Source organism: Vicia villosa, unplaced genomic scaffold, assembly GCF_029867415.1.
Source record: "Vicia villosa cultivar HV-30 ecotype Madison, WI unplaced genomic scaffold, Vvil1.0 ctg.000222F_1_1, whole genome shotgun sequence".
NCBI lineage: Eukaryota > Viridiplantae > Streptophyta > Magnoliopsida > Fabales > Fabaceae > Vicia > Vicia villosa.
Genome location: NW_026705084.1, coordinates 304544 through 311456, shown reverse-complemented (window position 1 = coordinate 311456; position 6913 = coordinate 304544).

Below are 6913 nucleotides of genomic sequence, written 5' to 3'. Positions count from 1 at the left end.
GTACAAGACTCACACAAACACCAAGAACAATCTTCTTGGATCAAGAACAATCCTCTTGGATTTTACACTAAGAGAACAATCCTCTCAAAGTGACTTTCTTTCTTCTAATAATCTTGGACAATAAGATACAACCAACCAAGTAGAACAAGAAAAACAATCATTTCCTTGCTACTCTCTTGTTTCCAACAATCCTGGACAACAAGCAATTACAAAACACTTTTGGAAAATATTTGAGTAGTAAAATTGATGAACATCTATCAATCACTAGTATTGATCTTATCTTCCAAACAAGCAATTTATAATGACAGTATAATCTTCAAGTGTTTATGAGAATGATATGAATTTTATGGAATGTTATGAACATATATGTAGAAAATTCGCTATGAAATATTAAGAACAAAAACACTTGTTTGAAATTTTGAGTGAAAAATATGATGTTAAATTACAATGGAAGAGGTGATTTTGAATAGTTTAAAATAACAATGGTTCATGAAAAAAATATTTTAAAATTATGTACAATAATTATTAAGTCAGTTAAAATGGTCACTTGACTTAACAAGTTCACAGCATTTTTTTAATTTCAAATTTAAAAATACTGTTTCAGAGCGTTGTAAATTGTGGCGGTTTTTGTGCTGTTACGGCAAGTCAAAATGCCACAATTTACCAAAAACTGCATGTTTGAAAAATTTAAAAATTTATCTAATTATTTAAACCAACCTAATGCAAAATCTATTGATTTATTCAAGTAAATATATTATATTTGAAAGTGATTTAAAATTGATTCAAACATGATAAAAAATTATATTTAAAAGTGATTTAACATGGTTCAAATATGATAAAAAAAATTATATTTGAAAGTGATTTTGAACACACATGACCAATGCATGCAAGTAATTTTTTGGAGAATAATTAGAGCACTAAAATTATCAATATAATTGCATGCTTGTACCTATATCAATCAAGATCCATGCTTAGTCTTCAACTTTAATCTTGAATAATTTGGTTCTAGCTTTTGCTCATGATAAGACTTGGACACTTGAATTGATACACTGCTCTTGAAGCTTTTTCCATACTTTTTGACATGATTATTTTTCTTTCACTTTGTCTTCATCAAAACACATTGGATGAAGAGCCTTGACTTCACAGGAATTGTGAGTTATATCAAACTAAGATTTTATTTGATTTGTTCAAGATTCATAAATTTGGATAGATGTCAGGTCAAATGTTCCACGATCTATGACCCATTTGTCTTGGACTGTTACTTGGTGTGCAAGATAAATTGAAGTAGATCTTGTCCTTTGATGATTTATTTTCTTTTGTTATATCAGAGATACCAGTGTGTAAGCATGTGTTTGGATTTGAAAAAGATCTATTCCTAGCAAGATTACTTTTGTTGTGCTTATTTGTTCAAGATTGGTATCAATCAAGGATCTCAACCTTCCAAATAAAGATTTGATTGATCATGGGTATTGTTAGAGGATGTGATATGAACCAAATACATCAAAAATAATCAAGAGATTCATATTTATTCGAGGTGATCAATCAAGATTAGAAATCATCATTATTGAAGATTAATCTCATGTACTTTTTAGAAGTCCAACTGAATTCATGACCTAAATGCTTATGGAGATTCTTTGATCGGGTAGGGATTCCCGATTCCCCTTCTTTGAAATCAATGTTGGCACATTCTTTCCTGATTTTCTCCCTTAGAGTGTTTAAATTAGTTTATAATGGAGCCATTGACCGAGATCCTCGGCCTCTATTTTTCCTTCAACACCCTATCTCGTTCCTTCGATTTGACCTTTTCAAAATTATTATGTGACTATTGAAGCTTATCAAAGAAGCTAAACCTAAATACAATAAGTCCCACAAATGACTTTTCTCCTTTCTCTCTTATTTATATATATATATATATATATATATATATATATATATATATATATATATATATATATATATATATATATATATATATATATATATATATATAGGATCAAATGACACCAAGGTGTCAAAGTTTAATTTGACACCAAATCTCAACTGTTAAAATAATTGATCAAACGGTGATATTAAATGAAATAAAATTATATATAGCCTATTTTTCTTCTAAAATATAGGCTATCTATATGACCGTTTGATCGAGTATTATTAATGGTTGAGATTTGATGTTAAATTAAACTTTAACACCTTGGTGTCATTTGATGTAGGGTTGTGTATTATATATGAAGAGAACTTCTTCCCAATTCATGTAGGGTTGTGTCTTGTTTAATAGACCGCTCAAACTACAGGCTCCTTTGGGCCTTAGTTTTTCTCAGAACATCCAGCATTTTAGCCTTTTGTCAATTCCTCCTATCATTGCATCTACCTTTTTGAATCGCTGTATATAATCTCTTATGATTTCATATCTTCATTGTGTGATTCTGTTAAGGATCGTCATGGTTGTTGGTAGTTGCTTGCGAGCGGTGAATTTGGAGGTAAAGGGCTTGTTCTGGTATTTCCACGAGTTAATGCTCATATTTGGGAGGTTGTTTTACCTTTTCATACACTTTCCAATGAGGGTTTGTGCAATGTGTAACATTCGAGGCCGGAGAAGGTGAGGGATGGTTGCACCGCATGTAACATTCGAGGCCAAATATGGCTAAGAGTGGTCGCCACATCGAAATGAGAGGGATCCAAAGGCCGTGTACGTAGGGGACTACATGGTTGAATGAAAACTTATAAGAATTGATGGGTACTACCTATACCAACAAGATGCATCTTCTTTTCGGTAGCCCATTCCATAATAACTTCATAGTTAAGCATGCTTAACTTGCAGCAATTCCGGGATGGGCGATCTTCTGGGAAGTTTCCCGGAAAGCGTGTGAGTGAGGTTAAAGCATGCTGAAAAGACATGTGTTGGTTTGTGAGGTCAATCGATCATCCCGAAAGTAGTTTGGGTCGCGTCGTAGTCAGACAACTTCAGAGGATTCTCCAGGTATCTCAGTATTGTGGTGTATATGTAGATAAATGGTTCCTTTTTCTCTCTAGAGTCGTAGCATATGCTATTTGCCTTTCCTTTCTTCGGGGATTGTGAACTTCGAAAAGGACATGGTTACCGCTTCTTCCCTTGAAACCGACAATGGAGTCTTATCCTCTCGCTCCGTTATAAGTATGGGGATCGTATAGTTTCTTCATGTGGTTGGATCGTTCTAGACAAAAACGACTCTAGAATGAAAAATGGTTGGTCGTGTGAGGCCACTACCTATATGATGTTGTTTCTTAATTTGAGGAGGAAATCCCAAGTTCTCTTCAATTCTCAAGATCATATCATCCATAACTTGTTAATTTTGTTGATGGACCAAGTTCTACATACTATTCAGGAAATCACTGACTCCTTGCACCCCTAGATTGGCAATCCTCATATGAAGGGCGGGAAGAGCCTCTTGTCTAGGTGTTAGGGGTTGCAAGGGAGGAAAATTTGATGGTTAGCCTTAGACTGCTATTTGGAGGAATCTTGAAGGAGAAAGATCTTGCAGCGTTGAATCAGATGGCGAGATCACGAGGATTGTATCTTCCACTTGTGGAGGAAGTGGTTGAGCTCTGATGCTAGCGGAAACCGCAGTATCTTTGCAGATTCAATGTTTTTTATGTTGTCGTAGTCTTAAAGGGTGTGTTATCGAGATTTTGGAAGGAGACATTCATGATTTCGCAGATTAAGATCAGAGATCTGAATCTTCGGTTAATAATATATTTCTTCGTTGAAATTCATGGGAATCAGAGGTTGATTCCCATAGGCAGAGCACCATTATTCCAATCAAGAACTAAATTATTATTGAAACTGTGAGATGGATCATGAAAAGCTGCACTATACTTTCGATACTGCAGCCTGGAAGTGGATCTGCGAGGTTAGCATTCCAACACTCAAATAAATCAAAGAATCATAGTGATGTAAAAATGGGAATGAATTTGAATATCTAAATTATATAGGTGAATTCTTATCTACCCAACATAAAAAGTTGGGTAGAGCTACCTTTAGTGTAAAATGCATTGGAAACAATCAAAGAGTATACTATTTAATAATTAATTAAATAAGATAAAATTAAATTTTGCAATGTAATTAGTGGAATGTACACTATCCAACTTTTTATGATGGGTAGAGAAGTTGTTCCCAATTATATATATCTTAGAGAAAAACGAGAAAACACGTGTCGCATTCTGTCTCTTCATTCTTGTCTCTGCGCTCTCATATTGTGTCTTGCGGACTAGTCAGAAAAACTATTATTTTAGGTTAAGATTACGTCCTAGGGACAAATTGATATATCATGTTTTCTCTATATATTGCTTGATAGTGAAATTTGACCTTATCCATTCCATCATGTCCACCCACCATACTCCCATGATAAGTTGTCGATAATAAGGACAAGATTAATATTTATAAGTCTAAGATAAAGATGAGGATGATGGACAAGATTAATATTTATAAGTTTAAGTTAAAGATGAGGATAATGAATGATTATTGCCATTATGTATTCATTAGAAAATACAATAATACTTCATTACATTATTATATGATGACTCGTAATTTTGGATTGAATAGTTATTGATGATTTATATACATGGTATCTTTCTTTATATTATAATCAACATATCATAAAAATCAACGAAAAAAACATGATTCTATTTCTATATTTTTGGCCCATAACCCTTCTATATTATAGCATTATTTATTCTTCTTGATCAAGGCATAGGAATTACTGTATATAGCCACAACGCTTGACAATACTGAAAGGACAATAATAAAAACTGAAAGAATCTTGTCTGACTTTGTTGCTATCTTGTGTTTATCACTGTAATAAAAGAAATTAGTATTGACTTAATCAATCATCAACACAATCATAAAACAACAAAAAAAATTATCACCTAAAATTATATAGCATTAAGTTCCATCACCAATAATAAATTAATAAGTACTGATTATAATAAAATGTGACTCTTATGTCAAAAAATAAAATAAAATGTGACTCACCAATAATAATCATGTAAATAATCAAGATACTAATATTATTGACTGTAATAGACATCTGCACCAAAGCTTTTCCTTATTTTCCAAAGCTATCTCCCATGAAACTTCCATAGGAAGAAACATTCCCTGCTCTTGAAAATCTGATCATGAAATCAATCGATTTTGGGGTAAATAATGATGAAAGGATTATGGCAATAAGACCAGGCACCATCCCCAATTTTTTAACACAAGCAGGCAACGCCATATGATTCCAGCGACAATAATTGAGGTTGACAAATTGAAAACAGCACTAGAAAATGAAGCTCCGTTAAATTAATTTAACTTAGCAACACTTTCTTGAGTCTTAGGTAACAAAGGTGAATTGTCTTCAACCATTGTCTTGTTCTTCCTATCACTTGCAATAGTCATTTTTAACTTTCAAGTTTCAATTTATTTTTTTCAATGAAGGTAAAGTTAGAAGCAAGAGAGAAAGAGGGCGGTGGTGATTACCAACACGGTTGTAACAACCAATCAAAGAGACCTCTCAACCAACAATAAAAAAGCCAATCAATTAAGAGACCTCTCAACAAAAACAAATAAGCTAATCAAAGAGAAGAAAGAATATTGAGACTGTTGATGATAAACAATGTTTTAATCTTCTAGTTGAATATCACTCTATTTTAAGTATTGTTCAGCCTAACTAATAATATTTATAGAAAGTAATGTTTTTTTTTTTTAATAAGCGGTTCAATATATAAATATGAAAACTTAAGTCAATATATAACTATGCAATGAAGACAATCAAATGGAATACAAAATCAAGTTGCATCTCAAGTAAACTCAAACAAGTGTCTAAAACGATAAAGTTTTGAAGTACAAGAAATCCCTATCTTGATTAGTCTAAGTGAATACTTTGTAAAGAATAAGGGTGTTCTCGTAAAAGTGCATGGCTAAATCACACACACACAAATATTTTTTAAATTGATTTTTCTCAAAAAAATATTTTCAAAAATACTTTGAAGTTGTGGCAGATAACTTGGAAGCTATCTGAAAAGCTCTAGAAATATTTTTGTTTTTTTTTTTTGAATAAGCAAGTTGTATTAAAAATGTGTCCTAATCGATTAGCAAGTCTTAAAATGCATTAAAAACAATTTATTTTTTGAGCCAACCTCTAGCCTATAAATAGAGATCCCTTCCTTCATTTCAAATCATCTAGAAATGAGTTTCATTTTTTACTTCTCCTTCTGTCCCTAAATGTTTCATTTACTTTCTCTGACTAACTTTTTTGTAAGTGATTTTCGGAAAATTCCTTTTTGCAAGTGAGAAATTGTAACTCTGGAAGGATAGACTTGTAAATTCACCAAGAAACTTTTTTTATACCTTGGTTGAACATTTTATCCAATTAGGATTTTTTTGTTTGGGTTAGAAGCTAACCCCGAAACAAAAGATTTTGTTTGAGGATTGTGTGATCGGACTCTTTTATAGGTTCAAAAATTCAACACCTGATAAAAGCTTTCATAGGTTCTTGGCTAGTCCGTTGTAAAACATAGTTTAGGTTAAAGTTTACCCCAATATTAGAAGATTGATTAGGCTCAAGATTATGTCGATATTAAAATCTAACAGGTTATTGGTTAGCCGCTATAAAACCAAGGTTCAAGCTTCATGACCTCAACTTGGTATTAAAAGCTTGCAAATTTTGTGTAGAAGCTTAAAGACTAACAACTTAAAGATTCTTCGATCATTTGTGGAAAGAGGACTAAACACTTCAATTTGCCGTTTGTTAGGAAGATTCACCATTTCACTCCATAGTTTATTGGTTGGTTGGAAGTTCGCCTTAAACTTCATTTTTCCTTGTATAATGGGGTTCATGAGTATAACCTACTAAAAGCTCTCAAGATTATTGGATACTCTCAAGATCAATTATGGATAGAG